This window comes from Antechinus flavipes, chromosome 4 (assembly GCF_016432865.1).
Source record: "Antechinus flavipes isolate AdamAnt ecotype Samford, QLD, Australia chromosome 4, AdamAnt_v2, whole genome shotgun sequence".
In the NCBI taxonomy this organism is placed as follows: domain Eukaryota; kingdom Metazoa; phylum Chordata; class Mammalia; order Dasyuromorphia; family Dasyuridae; genus Antechinus; species Antechinus flavipes.
The window spans coordinates 18,238,892-18,255,649 of NC_067401.1; the positions used below are offsets into that span (position 1 = coordinate 18,238,892).

The 16,758-nt window shown below is 52.2% G+C and overlaps 1 protein-coding gene across 4 annotated transcripts in view; it reads left to right on the plus strand.

Moving 5' to 3' along the window:
• Positions 1 to 313: 313 nt before the first annotated feature.
• The window catches only part of GTF2IRD1 (GTF2I repeat domain containing 1), a 206,019-nt gene continuing 189,574 nt past the window's right edge, over positions 314 to 16,758 (plus strand). Inside the window, exon 1 of one of the 4 annotated variants that reach the window (XM_051991956.1) lies at positions 314 to 919. The gene's annotated coding sequence lies outside the window, so the exon portion shown is untranslated. The remainder of the gene's footprint in view (positions 920 to 16,758) is intronic. The other 3 variants (XM_051991955.1, XM_051991957.1, XM_051991958.1) reach the window with 3 other exon arrangements.

Consider the following 16,758-nt stretch of genomic DNA (forward strand, 5'->3'; position numbering starts at 1 on the left):
CCGGGGGCCCCTCTGCTCCCACTCCGGTGCACCCCTCCCCCATGTCGTTTTTCTCTCCCAGCCTCCGCGCCCCCGAACCGCCCCCCCTTTCCCTCGTCTCCCCTCTTTTCGGGGAGCCGGTCCCAGCCTGCCAGGCTCCCCCCTCCCCCCCGTGTGCCCAGCCCCGGTGCGGGCAGGCGGGCGAGCGCCGTGCCGCTCCTCCCGCCCTCCGGGACCCCTCCCTGCACCCCCGGGTGTCCGCCTCCCGGGTCCCCACGGCCGGCCGGGCTCTCCGGGCGCCGGCTCGGGCTAATCCTGTATGTAAATGACAGCCAATCGAGGTGGTTGTTGAGCGGGGCTGGGATTAGAGACGGGGCGAATGGCTTGCAATCTTACTGGGATTACAGAACAAAGAGGCTCCTCTCCGCTCTCCTCCTCTCCTCCTCTCTTCTCTCCCTTCTCTCCCCCCCTCCCCTCCTCTCTGCTGCAGCCCCGAGCGGGGGGGGCCCAGCTCCGGGAGAGCGAGAGCGAGCGAGCCCCCCCCAGCCCAGCCCGGCCCGGCCCGGCCCGGCCCCCACCCTCAGCCCGCTCCGCTCGGTCCGCTCGGCTCCCAGCCCCCGGAGCGGGGGCTCCGTCCGCTCCCCGCCCCCCTGCGTGCCTAGGCTGGGGGGGTGGGGGGAGAGATTACCCCACCCCCACCCCGCAGCTTCTCCCCCTCCTCCTCCTCCTCCTTCTCCTTCTCCTCCTCCTCCCCTCTCCCTGCCTCCCTCCCTCCCCCGGTCTTTCTCTCCCTCCTCCCATCCCCTCCTCCTCTCCTTCTGCCTCGTCTTCCCCTTTCTCCCAGATTAATTAAGGAGGCAGCGGCGGGAGGCTGAGTCCTGGCCGGGAGCGAGCTGGGGCCGGGGCGCCGGTGGGCAGGAGTGCTTGGGGATCCTCCGAGGTAAGAGAAACTTTTATACCGGGGGGCGGGTGGGCTGAGGCCGTCCCCCCACCCTCCCCCTCACTCCATCTCTCCCCCCACCCCCTTCCCCTCCCGTGCGATGGGAACAAAATCTGTCTGGCTCTGTATTTTGGGTGCATTGGGAGACACGTGACTAGGGAGGTCGCGGCTGGAATGGTGGTGTGGGGGGAGGGGGCCTCCCCTCACCCCCACTTCCTACCTCCACCTGCGGAGGGCGGGGGGAGGGGAGGGGGAAGGGGGTGATGTGCGGGATCCGGAGCTGTCAGCCTGCGAGCCCGGCCGGGGGGGGGGGGTGCTCGAGAGATCTGGGAGAGGGAAGAGGACAGAGGCTTGCTGCAGTTGGGGGAATGAGGTCAGTTCTTCCCGGTGCCAGTCTGGGGGTGAGGAGAAAAGTGAAGTGCCGGGGACAGCTGCTCCGCGGCCGAGGGGCGCTCCGGGCCACTTTTCCAGCCCGCTCGTCCTGCCCGGGAGCCGGGCTCGGGCCGGGGGCATCTCCCTCCCGCGCCCCAGCCCCAGCCGGGCGCCCCCAGCCCACCTCCTCTTCCCAGCGCCGGGGCCACCGTGCCCGGGGGAGGAGCGGCTGGGGGCTGGGGAGCGGCCGTGCCGTGGGGCTGACTTTGGAGAGCCGCCGGAGGGTGACACCCCCCTCCCCCAGGAGTTCTCCTTCCTGGCTTCTTGGCGGGGGTAAGATGGAGTCTGCCCGAAATTGGGGGGCAACGGGAGGACTGGCTGGGGAAGGGAGGGGGGAGCCCGCACCTGGAGGAGGGCAGGTCCGGCCCTCCAGGACGGCCCCCCCACCCCCGGCCCGAAGCTCCCGGCCCCCAGTGGCAGCTGACACAGGGCCACAGATAAAGTGTTTCCCTTTTACCATCCCTGGGCTGTTTGGTGGTGGTAGCCAAGCCCCCGGAAGTGGGGTCACTAAGCATGAGGTGAAGGGGGTGGGGCTTGAAGGAGGAGCCCGGGCTGAGGCTGGCCGGGGGGAGCCCGGCTAATAGGGACAACTTGGGGGAGGAGGGATCCGAGATTCCAGCAGAGCCGGATCCTCTGGAGAGCCCGGGGGGGGGGGGGGGGGCTGGAGGCGCCCCCTCCCCCAGCCCCGGACCCCCGGGGGCTGGACCTTGGAGGAAGGCCCTGAGCGGGCAGGGTCCCGAGGCGGAGGCCGCCCTCCCGTTCGGGTGGGGGGAGAGGGCTCCGAGACCCGGGCCATCCCCGGAGGATGGAGCAGGACCTTGTCCTGCTGCCCCTCGGCTGAGGCGGCGCACCCCGCTGGGCCGGAGCTCCCTCCTAGCCCGGCTTTCTCGCTCCAGTCAGGGCTCCCTCTGCCTTTCTGACCCCCGCCTTTGGTTTCCAGGGCTACTGGACAAGGGGGGTGGGGGGATGCTGAGGGCAGGCGGTAGCTTCGGAAAGAGTTCTGTGTGAGGAGCTGAGACTGGGAGGAAGCTGACTCCCTGCAAGGTTTGGGCCACAGACTTAGCAGGTTTCTGGGCCAAGATTCGAACTCAGAAAATCCTCCCTCCGGCTGATCTCAGAATCCCCCGCTCTGAGACTGGGATAACAGTAATAATAAGAGTAATAACCGACCCCGACTTCCTGTGTGACCTTGGGTTAGCATTTTCTTCCCACCTCAGAAATGAGGGGGGAAAGGGGGCAACTAGCGGGCTCAGTGGCTAGAAAGCCAGATCCAGAGTCAGGGACGCACCTTCCCAAGTTCAAATGGGACCTCAGACCCTTCCCAGCTGGTTCCGCCGTTTGCCTCAGTTTCCTCATCTGTCAAATGAGCCGGAGAAGGAAATGGCCAACCACCCACTATCTCTGCCAAGAAAATCCCAAATGGGGTCAGGAAGAGTCTCTGACTCTGACTGAAGATTATTGCACTGACTCGGTCCCCGAGGTTCCTTCCAGCCCTAAATTTCTGGCCCTGTTAGGTAGGTGCCTCCGTAACTCCGAGGGTCCTTGTGGGAGATGGGGTTAGTTGGCTCCATTTTCCAGGGGAGCAGCTGGCAGGACGGGCAGGAGCTGAGGAGATCTGCTCCGAGTCGCTGGTGGGATGAATGCCGGGACCAGACTCTATTTGGCCCGTCTGTCCCTACCTCCGGAAGGGCCCTGTTGGGACATTGGGAATCATCTTGGGTTTTGTCTCATGACCAGCTTTATCACCAGAGTCAGGAAGGGGCGAGAGGGGCAGCCATGTTCAGAGTCCAGGCCCCGTTAGTTGGTTTGAGGCTGTCAGAGTGGAGCAGTTGGTGTAGACTGGGATCGACTATTGCCCAGGGGTCCCCAATGGGCGAGTTCTGAAAAGCTGCCCCGTCACTCTCTGGCTTTCACCACTGAGCCAGCAGCCCCCGGAGGGAGGAGGTGGTGGGTGGGGGTGTTGGGGCACGGTCTGGATGTCCCTCCTGGACCTGATCTTCTCAGAGAGATAACCTGGACTCCAACAGCAGCAAACACTCTGGAAAGACTCAAAAAACCCTGTTCTTTTATCAGAAAAGGGGCTGGGGACTGTCTCCCGAGAGAAAATGGGAAATCTCCTGAGGGTCTCGCCAGGATGGACAGAAAAAAAGTCCCGCCCTGGATAGTGTAGACAGGAGTTTATTTGGGTCCTGGAGAGAGGGAAAGGGCAAGGTTGGGGCCTGGTGACACCGTAGGGCAGGATGCCAACCAGGACTGTTGGCTGTGTCTGTTGATCTTCGTGTAACGAGTGAGGATCCTCCCATATTTCTTCCTTTGCTAAACACGAATCCTTATGTGGGACCCCTCAGAAGCGACTTGGCCCCTCCCTTGTTCTCCAGCCTCCTCTTTTCCCCGTTGATAGGTGAACTTTGGCCCTTGACAGAAGAACTAAGGTTCCATGAAAACTGGGCAAGATGGGAGCAGGGGAGGGATGTATGGGAGAGTCCAGCCGAGCTTTCTGGGCTAGATTTGGGTTACTTGGTTAAGCTGCTTCTCTGCCTGAGGTTTCTGGGCCAGGGCCTAGCTTTATGGCTGGATTCATTTTTCTTTATGCACCTCCCTTCCTCTGATCCCTCCCCTGGCCAGGCAAGAACCTTGAATTCGGTTCCTGGAGCCCCCTGGCTGCTTCTTGGCCTAGAGCACTAGGTTTTCAGTTGAAGGCTTCAGTTCAAGAGGTGCCCCTGCCTCTTACTTGTGTGATTTTAGGCAAACCCCATAATCTTTGGGGCCTCAGTTTCCCCATATGTTAGATAAAGGACCAGATTACCTAGAAAGTCTCTTTTGCCTCAGAGCCCATGATCCCATATCCTGGGAGGATCCGTTGGATGCTTACCCAGCAAACATTGAGTTTTTCCTTTTAGGGTCTCCTTGCTTCCTCCAAACTCATCCCAAGACCCCGTATGTAAAGCATTCCCTGATTCCTTTTCATCCTCTGATCAACCCTTATAGAGCAACTTTAAGGTTTGCAAAATGCCTATGGAGGTTATCTCACTGGATCTCACAACCCTGGGACATAGGGGCTATGATTATCCCCATTTCACAGAGAAGGAAACTGAGAGCTGAAGTCACTTACCCAGGATCCCACAGCTGGTAGGTTTCTGAGCTTTTCCAGAGTCCAAGTTCATCGCTTTAGCTGCCTTCTCCATCCTTAATACTCTCCCCCATCTTACTTCCAATTTACTTTGAATATATCTATGCACGTCTCCCCAGAGAATGTAAGCTTGAGGGCAAAAGCTTTTGCCTTTCTCTTGTTCGCAGTGGGTGCTCAGTGCAGTGCCTGCCGATGACAGGTGTACGATAAGTGTCTATAGGTGGAGGGATTGGAAGGATCCTCTCTTCTTTGTTCCAATTCCTAAGAAACAAGAGTTGGGGAAGAGCCAGGGGCCAGAGGCGGCCCTGAGTTCGAATCCCACTACCTTAGTTATAAAATAAGGATGGCGATCCTGTCTGTCTCCCAGGGTTGTTGTGAAACTCCCATGAGATATTTGTAAGTCTCTTTGGCACATAGTAGGTGCCTTATTCTTCTTCCCTTCCGCTAGGCCGGTGAGCCCCGTAAATTCAGCCCAGCCTTCGACCTTTCTGTCCGTTTTCCCCCATCTCCCCGCGTCTCACCGGACAGATCAGGTACTTGTTCTGTCTCGGCCGAGTTTTAGCTGGAGCTCTAAGGGAGCAGAATAATTGTCAGGGCAGAGATAGATGAGTTCAGGTGCCTCTGGCTGAAGCTCAGGGATCACAACAGATGTGCTGGAGGTGGAGGAGGCAGGGGAGCTCGAGCCGGAGGTGGTCAGGAAGGGATTTAGGAGGGGCTGACCTCTTTGTGAGGGACCCCTCAGCCCCCTCTCCCTTATAGCAGCCACTTGTGCGGATACGGGGAGGGGGAGCGATGCTTCAGCTGTAGCCAAGCGTTGTGGGCCCTCTCAAGCCTGAGATTCCAGGATCTCGGCTTCAGAACTGGACAGGATCTTGGAGGTGATCTAGACCAATCCATTCAGTTTACAGATGAGGAAACTGAGGTCCAAAGAGATCAGGTTAGCAAATCCGCCAACCTCTATTTAAAAGGGGCCTGCTGCTAAGTCCGGGGGTTACAAAAAAGGGTCGTTTCAGCTCGTGTTCTAACGGGGAAGACTACGCAGACAATTGTGTAACAGGACAGGGACATGTTGCCCTTCTTGGAGGAAGCCAGCAGCTGAGGGCTGGAGGCTAGGGACAGCCTAGGCAGAGATGGGGTTGGGAGAGTGCCCTGGGAGAGGAATAGCAGGAAGCCATTCATTCATTGTCTTTGGCTCAAAGAAGATTGGAAAGGTAGGAAGAGGGGCTTTAGATACCACATAAAGAATTTTGTATTGCTCCTGGGGGTAATAGGGAGCCAGTGCAGTTTACTGAGTGGGGAAGAGATACTCCCAAGTGACAGGAGATGAGAAAGAAAGGAGGATCATCCAGCTACTAAGTCATCCATACTACCAGATGGAAGATTTGAACTCACAGAACTTCCAAGTCTTTAACACTGGCTATGCAGTTGGGGAGACTTGTGTGACCCTGGATAAGTAGCTTCCCAGTGGCCCCAGATAACTCGCCAAAGCTGGAAGTTGCAGTATAATTGCTTATCTGAAGTGGTGGAACCTGGAACTTTCTCCCCTGCTAGATCCTCAATCTACAACTGGAAGGGAACTCAGAGCTCAGATAGCCCATTTTACAGATGAGGAAACTGAGATGGGAGGCTTGACTAATGCGACACAAACTCTTGGTGATGGTCAGGAGAGCCATTCCCATTTCATAGGAGAGAATGAGTGGGAAGTAACTTGGCCAAGATGGCGGCACAAGTGGTATTAGTTAGCCTTCCCTTAGCCCGGTGGGCTCTTTCTCTTAAAGACTTAAGCATAAAAGTCCTTAGCTAAGGTGGGAAGGTGGCAGGGGGAGAAAGGGGGCTTAATGGGGCCGTGCTTGGCTTTTGTGGGGTCACGAACGGATTCCAAAAGGGACGGGAAAGACGCCATTCCCTACTTTAGCATAAAGGCAGGCGATTGACCCAGAAAGTCTTGGGTATTACCACCAATGACATTTGTCACAGATCTCCCTCTTCCATATTTTGTGATAAATTAGTCAGAGGCTGGCTAATGGTTGCTTTAAAAAAAATGCTAAAATAACTTTTAGCCATTTAAACAAGATTGTAGGGGAAATCTTTAACCTACTTAGGAGAATGGACTATTTAAAGGCTAAGGAAGCCCTTATGATTTTGATGTCATCAATGGGCTGATTTTAAATTGAATAACACCAGGGACTTTGGCTAGTCTCTTCATTTACAGCTTAGGAAACTGAGGCCTAAGGATACTAAGTTATTGATTCCATGAATTATTGCTTAGCTTTACATGTCATCAATGGACTGATTTCAAATTGAATAACCTCAGAGTTAGAAGGGACTTCTTCATTTACAGCTTAGGAAACTGAGGCTTAAGGAGGTTAAGTGATTGGCTCCATTAATTATTTCATGGCTTTCATTGATATTCATTTTTTATAACTATTCCTATCCCCATTTTACAGATGAGAATACTAAAGGTGAGAGAGGCAAAATGATGCTCAGGGTCACAGAGCTAGTATGTGTCAGAGTCAGATTTGAACCTAGGATTTCCTATCTGGGGAGCTAGTAATGCTGGAAATGAATAAAGGGGAGACAGTGATGGGAAGGCAGCCCAGCTGCCCCAGGGTCTGTGGATAGCCAAGTGTACGAGTTATCCCCTCTGCCCTGCTTCCTAGATGAAGCCCGCTAGCCAGGGTTCCTGACCCAATATGGCGTCCTCATTGTGTTGGCTCCTCTGGGCTGGGACTTGGAAATACCAAATATGGAAGGATGTAGCGGGCACCAGAGCACCAGAGCGGGCACCAAACGTGCTCTCATGGTACAAGGCGGGAAGGGACTGGAAATTTGAATTTTAAGTCCAAAAACCTGGCTTCAGATTTTCCTCTTTACAGTCACCAGCTGAATTATCTTTGGCAATTTACTTCCCCTGGGCTTCAATTTCCTTCCTTGTAAATGAGAAAGTTGAATTGTTGTTCTTCAGTTCTTAAGAAAATACTCCCTTTGTCTCAGTTTCCTCATCTGTTAAATGAAAAATTAGACTAGTTGGCCTCTGAGTTTCCTTCCACCTCTAGGACCCCCTGATCGTCCTCACAAAGATAGGGCTCGTTGGTCACCAGAATTTCAGTCGTAGTCAGGATAAGGGAATGTGGAATGGGTTTAATCTGGGGCCTGAGGCCTGATTTTAAGGCCCCTTCCAGCTCTCAAAAACTGCCAGGAGAATTGCACATGTTTAACCTATTTAGAATAATTTGCTGTCTAGGGGAGGGAGGGAGAAAAACTTGGAACCCAAGGTTTTGGAAGGGTGAATGTTGAAAATTATCTTTGCATGTATTTTTTCTTTATTATAACTTTTTTATTTGCATGTATTTTGAAAAAACTAATTTAAAAAATACTGTGATTCCATCTTCTCTGCTTCTATAACACTTATCCTATGGTACAATCCGTAGCTACGGATCCTTTACATCCAGGTGCCCCTCCCTACCCCCCATCTGGTTCACTTCCAGAGAATAGAGACTAGTTTATCTGATGAGGAGGAGGACAGTCAGCACGGCTACGGTGCCTACTATGTGCCAGATCTGGGCTAAGAACTTTGCAGATCTCATCAATCCTTCTTTCTGTCTACATCTCCAAGGCTAAGTCCCCCGCTAAGGGGCAGAGTTAGTGTCCGCCTCATCAGCACCAGGCTCACCAGCCCGTCTTGATCTTCTCCGGCTGGGACGAGTCCCTCGGCGACTTAGGCGGAAAGGCTAAGCCCGGTCCCATAGCGCTAGATACCGGATTTAGCTCCGGAGAAATGGACACCCTCCTGAATGGGGGTTTTCTGCTTGGGAAGTTGGAATGGGGATTAAATGAAAATGGGAGTGTGACATCTGAGGCTAATGCTCTGATCGTGATACGCTTCTGCTTAGTTTATTACTTTGATTAAATGCTTTTCTGAAGTCTGGGTGGGAAGGGGAGCCCGCGGCCCCTTTAAAGGCAGCCCAGCAGCTGGGAGGGGGATTACGGGGGAGGATGGATGGCACGAGTGTGCTCCGGCCGGTATGTCCCGTGAAACTTTGCTCGCCCGTTTGGGCCAGAGCGACGTTGCCCCACCCACAGACAGCTGCATCCCACCGTCGGGCCCGTTGTTGGGACACTGGACATGCTCAGGAGCTTGCCGCTGGGGCTCGGAGATCGTTGACTGGAGGACTTCGGGCTTAATGGGAGGCAACTGTGAGGGGGACAGCTGGCAAAACCCAGATGTTGGGCTTCTAGGAATAAGCCAGTGAGATCCTTTCTTCGAACCCTTTCCGGAGTATGTTGTGGTCACTTGTGGCTTCCATGGTGTAGGAGAGGAGATGTCCACAAGCTAGTAACTATTCAGTGGAGGGCAATCAGCAGGGTGGAGAGCCTCGTGTCCGTGTCATCGCAAAGGGGGATGTTAGCCTGGAGAAGGGAAGATGTGGGATGGAGGGAGTGTTTGAAGGAGGGAATGATATACATTCTCTCTGGTCCCAGAAGGTGGAAGAAGGAGTGACGGATGGGGGCTCTGAAGAGAATGATTTGGGCCGGGGCACGGCAAGGGCAGTAAATCTTTGTGGAGTCTTCAGTTCCAGAAATCAGGTGGCTTCACCTTCCAGAGGTGGGATCTGGAGGAACTGGGAGTTGGGAGGACGCCATCTTTTTCCTTCCTCCCCACACTCATCCCAGGACTCGAACTTCTTTTTTTTTCTTTTTTATATAGCTTTTTATTTATAAGATATATGCATGGGTAATTTTTCAGCATTGACAGTTGCCATACCTTTTGTTCAGGACTCGAACTTCTTGATTGAATCGATGCCGTTTAGCCACCATCCATCTTGTTCTTTTGGTATGTGGCGGAGAGTGTCCTTGAGGTCGTGCCCTATGACTTTCCATCAGTGAAGGTGTTCGGAATGACCTTATTCAAAGGATTCTCGCTTTGGGTGGAGGTTGACTGGGGAGGTAATTTGGTAGCTCTCGAGACTCCCTTGGGTGGGATGCAGTAGAAAGAACACTGACTATGATATCTCCCAGGCTCCCGACCCAATCTCTCCTCCTTCTCCTGCACTTTTTACTCTGGAAACAGATTCCGAGATGAACGTAGGCAATAAGCAATATTAAACATCTCTTTGTGTTAGACACTCTGATAAGGGCTAAGGATGCAATAAAAGGGCAGAAGTTGGTCCCCGTCCTCAAGGTGCTTACAACCTAGTGGAGGAGACATGTCAAATATGAATAAACAAGATAGAAAGAGGGGAAATTGGAAAAAATCGGCGGGGCGAAGGCAGCGGTAGTAAGTGGGAGTGGGAAAGGCTTCTTCTAGAAAGTGGGATTTGTAGCTGGAACCTGAAGGAAGCCATAGGAGGAGGGGAGGGAGAGCGCTCCAGGTGTGGGAGCCAGGCCGGAGATAGTCGTTCCAGGAGCAATAAGAAGGTCAGCGTTCTCTGCATCTGCAGAGTAAGTCTCGAGAAGGCCGAAAAGCTGAAGCTTTGAGAGCCGAACGGATCCTGGAGGTGTTAAAGGAGTAGGGAGGTGGCTGGGTCAGGCCTGTGCTTTAAGAAGGTCACTTTGGTGGGAAAATGGACTGCAGTAAGGAGAGCCTGGAGGCAGGCAAATTGTAGCACCTGTGATAATGCAGGTGGGAGGTGATGTGGGCTGCACCAGAGCAGAGGCAGAGGGCGGGAGATAGCCGGGAGATGCTCTAGAGGGGCAGCCGGCCGGCCTTGTCGAGCGCTGGGACGTGGGGGTGATAGTGAGGAGTCCAGGCTGACACCTGGGCGGTTGTGGGCTCAGCCACAATTCAGAAAAGTTGTGACAAATGAAATGGCCCTCATGTGGATGCTGTGAGTGTGTGTGTCCAGGGTATATATGCCACGAATTTTGTACTTTTCTTTTTTCATCCATTTATTTTTTATTTTGTATTTCCAATTCTATCCTTCGACCAGCCTCTCCCCCACCCACTGGAAGAGCAGCAATAGGATGCCATTATTCACGGGAAGTTATGTAGCCAGCAACAGCTGGACCACAGGCTCCCCACATCCTCCTTCACCTGCTCTCAGTTTCCCCTTAAAGCCCCTCCTGAAACCCCCTCCCCCAGCACCTTTGTTCTCTCTGATGCCCTTGGACCCCCACTGCCTGATCCACCATCTTGCCTCATCCCTAGGGCCCCTGTGGAGACAGAGGGGGAAGCAAACCCGGATTCCAATTCTGCCTTCGAGGCTTATTCCCCGAGTGACCGTTGGGCATGTTAACCTACTTCGCTGGGCCTCGGGGGCACTGGATGGCTTCCAGGATCCCTTATATTCTCAAAATCTACTATCCTGTGACCTTAGAGGTCCTCTCAGCCTGGCAAAATGGTGAGAGCACTGGCAATCCCATCTGAGTTCAAGAGACTTACTACTCATATATTGTTGGACTCGTAAGCCATGAGGCCTCTTCCCTCTTGAAGATTCATGATCTTTTCTTTTTTTTTCTTTTTTTTTATTAAATCTGCTTATAGTTTTCAACATTCACCCTGGCAAAACCTTGTATTCCAAACTTTTTTCTCCCTTCCTTCTCCTCATCTCCTCCCCTAGATGGCAAGTAATCCAATATAGGCTAAACATGTGCAATTCTTCTGTGCAGATTTCCACAATTATCATGGTGCCCGAGAAAAATCAGATCAAAAGGGAAAAAAAGAGAAAGAAAACAAAAAGCAAGCAAACAACAGAGAGTGAGAACGCCGTGTCGTGGCCCACACTCAGTTCCCACAGGCCTCTCTCTGGGTGCAGATGGCTCTCTTCATCACTGAACAATTGGAACTGGTTTGAATCATCTCAATGTTGAAGAGGGCCATGGCCCTCAGAATGATCATTGTATAGTCTTCTTGTTGCCGTGTAGAATGATCTCCTGGTCCTGCTCGTTTCACTCAGCATCAGTTCCTGTCAGTCTCCAGGCCTTTCTGAAATCCTCCCGCTGGTCGTTTCTTACAGAACAATGATATTCCATAACATTCATATACCACAATTTACCCAGCCATTCTCCCACTGATGGGCATCCATTCAATTTCCAGTTTCTAGCCACTACAAAGAGGGCCGCCACAAACATTTTTGCACATGTGGGTCCCTTTCCCTCCTTTAAGATCTCTTTGGGATATAAGCCCAGTAGAGCCACTGCTGGATCAGAGTGTGCCCAGTTTGAGAGCCCTTGGGGCATTGTTCCCATTGCTCTCCAGAATGGCTGGACGGGATCTTTTCTTCTGAACAGAACGCCAGAGTTTCCAGCACTCAGGCCATTTTCTGGGGTCCTAAAGCATTTCCTTAGGCTATTGCAATTACTTTTTCCCCCCAGACTCTCCTCTTCTTCTAAGAGCTAGAAGCTCAACAAGGACCATATTTTTGCCTCTCTTTATATCTTTCCTAACAGTATATGTCTAGCACTCTATGGTCACATTGATAATAGGTGATATCCTCTGTGCTAAGGCTTACTTTTTCTAGTCCCATCTTGGAAGATGGTGTTTGTGTGAATATAAAATCCTCAGAATATCTCTGCCCCTACCCCAGTCTAACCCTCCAGCCCTAATCCTATAGGCCTAGGGTTGCTGCGACAAGTCAGGAGGACTCGAGTTCAAATCTGGCCTCAGACACTTAACAGGTCCTAGCTGTGTGACCCTGGGTAAGTCACTTAATTCCAATTCCTTCAGAAAAAAAAAAATCAAGATGGAAAACAGTAAATCCATAAGCATTTGTTAAGTACCTACTGTGAGTCAGCCTCTGGGGATGCAGAGGCAAAAATTTTAAAAGTCCTTTTCTTCTTCTTCCTTCTCTTCCTCCTCTTTCTCTTCTTTATCTTTTCCTTTTCTTTTTTATCTTTTCCTTTTCTTTTTCTCCATCTTTCTTCCTCCTCCTTTCTCTTCTTCTTCCTCTTCTTCTTTCCCCCTTCCTCTGGAGGAGCTGAGTCTGCCTGCCTCTGGTGTCCCCTTAATGCAGCCCATCCTCCTTTTAACTGCCAAAATGGAGGTCTGACTAGGTTAATCCCCACCCCTCACCTCAATAACCTCCCCTGGCTCCCTATTACCACTGGAACAAATACAAAATACTCTGGCATTCCAAGCCCTCCATAACCTTGACAGTCTTTTCAGATGTTACTTTCCCCATTGACATTTATCCTGTTCATGAACAGGACTGGCCGTCTCTCAGTTCGGGGCCTTCTCTCGGTTCGGGGCCGTCTCTCGGTTCGGGGCCTTCTCTGTCCCTCCTGCTTCTCTTGTGTCCCGGCTAAAATCCCACCTTCCCCCAGGAGACTCCTCTGCCCTCTCTGCTGGTTGGCTAGTGGGCCCGTGGACATGTTTGTATCTATTTGTTTGTGTGCCATCTCCCCCATTGGACTGGAAGCTTCTCGAGGGCAGGGCCTCCTTCTGGATCCCCAGCTCTCAGCACACGGTACCTGGGACTCAGCCTTAAAATGGTAATCGAATGAAGGAAAGGATTCGGCAGACTCGGAGACGTGTGTGCTCCAGCCTGCCGGGCCTGCTCCCGGGTATTTCCTGCCCCGGTCCCCGATCTCCTGGACTCTGGACCCTCTCTGCTTGCACAGGCCCGTGCCGCCCCGACTGCCTTGCTCTTGACCCTTTGGTGCCTTGTGTTTGTCTGTGGGTCTCCTCCGTTCTGGGGGACCCTGATCCTGGCCTGTTCCCTCTCGGCCCACCACCGCCATCTCCTCCGGTTGCCCCCATGCCGAATGGCGGCGGGCCCGGGACGGTGGAACAGGCTCGGGGACCTCGTCTCCCCGGCCCTTTTTCATCAGCCGGCCCGGTCTAGATTGTGATTTCTCCTTCCTTTCCACGAAATCTCATTTTGATTTTTGACGGATGGGCCCGGCTCCTCGCCACACCCAGGAAATGGCTACTGTTTTCTAGAAGACTGTTGAGTTCTCGTTAATGGAATACAATCAAAAGTCTTGTTAGGTAAATATAAATAATGACATTGCAATATACCATCTGTTAAAGAGCTCGGGAGCATACAGTTAATATAATCAGTGCGTGGAGGGCTGGTAATTGGCTTTGCTGCATAATTTCTCCAGAAGTGTTGGTTTGGCTCTCTCTCCCTCTCTCCCCAACCCCCCCCCCCCCCAATTTGCTCTCTTTCCCTGCTGCCCATCCCCCAGGAAGGGGGGTGGGAACTTGTCTGAATCAGGGTCTTTTCATTGTTTTAATTTGAGATGAAGTGACTAGCCAGTTGCTCGGTAAGCTTTTAGTAAGTGTCTCTGACATGCTAAGTGCTGGGGATACAGACAGGCAAAAAAATAGTCCCAGTCTTCAGTGTAATGGGGAGAAGCGACACGCAAACGGCTTTGTATGAAAGAGAAAGATTTGTTGTTCAGTTCACACCGTTTGAACTTTTCTTGACAAAAAGAAGGTCTGTCATTTGCTTCTGCAGCTCATTTTACAGATGAGGAAACTGAGGCAAACAGGGTTAAGTGACTTGGCCAGGGTCACCTACCTGGTAAAGTAAATGTTTGAGGCTGGATTTGAACTCGGGGGGTTGGTGCTCTATTCATTGTATGGAGGAAGAAGAGATGGAGAAAAGGAGAGGAAAAAAAGAGGTGAATAAGAGGAAAAGATAAAGAAGACAAAGAGGAGGAAAAGATGAAGAAAAAAGGAAAAATGGAAGAAGAAGAAGAGGGGGAGGGAAAAGAGGAAATGATGGAGGAGAAGGAGATGAAGAAGAAGAAAAAAGAGATGAAGAGGAGGAGGAGGAGGAAAAGATGAAGGAGAAGAAGAGGAAGGAAGAGGTGGAAAAGATGGAGAAAAAGAAAAGCAGAAAATGAAGGAAAAGATGAAGAAGAGGAGGAAGAAAAATGAAGAAGAGAAAAAGAAGGAAAAAAAAGCAAGAAGAAGAAGAGGAGGAGGAGGGAAAGATAGAGAAAAAGAAAAGGAAAAGATGAAGAAGAAAAATAGTAAGAGGGGGAAAAGATGAAGAAGAAGATGATGATAATGATGGTGATGATGATGATGATACAAAAGAAATTGAGGGACTTGGGAAAGCTTTCTTTATGTCTTGGAGGGGCCAATCAACAAGTGTTTATTGAATACCTGCTGTGTGTCATGTGTTGGGCTATAAAGGCAGAAATGAACAGTCTTGCCCCAGTGGAATTTATATTCTAATGGGGGAAATAACATGCTGATATATAGATTTTTGCAAAACACAGAGGGGATATGGGAGATCCAGGAAAGGCGTCAGGGAAGAAGGTTAACTGAGTCTTGAAGGAAACCAGCAATTCCAGCCGGCAGGGGTACGGAGACCCTTTGATTCAGTCTGACCCACCGAGGGCATGGAGGTGACAGTTACTGGGTCAGATTGGAGAGGGAGGATGGCACCCGGCTGTGAGAAGTTTTAAAGCCCCCAGGGGAGGAGGGCAAAGCCAGGAGATTGGGCTGGATTGGGGTAGAGAGGAAGAGGGTGCAGCTGTGTGATATGGTTCCCAACCCGACCAACTGATCTTAACTGGGTACTCTCATGCTATGGGAAGTCTGGATTCCAACCCAGAGGGGCAGGAGCCAGGCAGGACCCTTCCCATAGCAGCCAAGGAGCAGTGGAGGTTTATGGGTGATCCTGGGGGGAGGGTCCCACCCCTGAGGGGAGGCAGTATCTGGACACCTAGTCCGATGGCCTACACTCCTTGCTAAGGTTCCAGATCTCTTTTTCCACCGCGTGGCACCCCGGCAGCCCCTCCGGACCATCGGAGATGGGCCGCATCACGGACCACTGCCCGGCTCCCCATCTGTCTCCTCAGGGAGTGAGAGCCTCCCTCCTCCCTCTCCTGCCCCCTCACTCTCCACCCGCCAGAGCTGGAATTTCATCCCTGGTGTCTGGTGACTTCCACACCAAACCTCCGTGATGAAATTACACGCCACCCTCTCCCGCCCGGGAGGATGCCAGCTTTCATGCCCTACATCCAGTGACATGGGCCCCTGGGCTGAGGGGTCCCTGTTGGAGCCAGGCAGCCCAAAGCCATCTTTTTACAGCTATTTGGCTTCAGGAATACCCGGATGTTGGGCTGGGGAGCAGCTTTTACCTTCTGTTTCTTATTGTTCCTCAAACGTTCCTTAGGAACCCTAAGGGATTCCTCTTCCCTCCTTGCCATTCCTTCCCCAGGAAGGTACTCGGATGACAAGGTCACCCTGGGAATGGGACCTTGGTTGGGACTTGGTGAAGGCAGGAACCATTTCCTTTTTGTCTCTGTACCCTCAGCGCTAGGCCCGGCACATAGTGTGCTGCTTAAAAATGCTTTCTGACTCGTGGCCATTCGTTTCCCAATCTGGCGACTGTTTGGGGAGTCTTTGGTCATGAAAGCCTTGCTAGAAATCGAGTAGTTAATAGAAAAAAGAGTAAGCAAAGAAGACAACATCAATGCTCCCGTGGGGTCAGTTTTTGACAATTTTAGGCCTGGGATTCAGGAATAAACAAAAACACTTCTAATAATCATGACTGTCCTGAAGTGGAAATGGGTGACGGGCCGTCCTTCCCTAGCTATCTTCAGTCAGAGAGAATTTATTAAGCACCTACTGTGTTTCGGCCCTGTATTAGGCCCTAGGGATGCAAAGGCAAAAACGAGACCACCGTGAGTCCTAATGAGCTTTCCATTCCAATAAGGAGACATAAAGCACATGCATAAAAATAAATTAATGAATAAAAATACCCACAAAATTGTTAAATACAAGGTGGTTTGGTCGGAGGGCGCCGGTTTGGGGAGGTCAAAGGTTGGGTGACCACTTGTGGGCAGGGAAGCCTCCATTAGACCAGATGGCCTTTGCCAGCTCTGTGTTCCCTACCACCCTGGGTCTCTGTTCATACCAGGTAGGCTCTCTGGAACTCTGGGGGGAAGGACTCTGTGTAAATAATGTCACTAAGATTAATAAGGTCGCAGCCCCGTCTTTTGGGATGTGCCATGTGCCATGTGCCATGGCTGCCGTGATTTCCTTGGACAGTTTTCCTGTGGGCTGGACCATGGTGAGAATGAACACAATGCCTGTGGGAGGCCATTCCCCGACAGAGGAACCATATGCTTAGTTGGACTCCATGTCCCCAGAGCTAAAAGAATTATCAGGGTGTTGACAGGCCTGAGCCATAACTAGGGCTGGGCAACTGGGGCTTTATATCGGTTGCTGATATTTAGAGGACATGGAGAGAATTTGCATTTCTTCAGCTATGTGGAAACAGCTGAGCTTAGCACCTAGTTAGCAGGAATAATCATTTAAAATAGGAAGCTATCAGGTGTCCCTGCCCCGCACCGTGGGGCTCCTTCCCCCAAT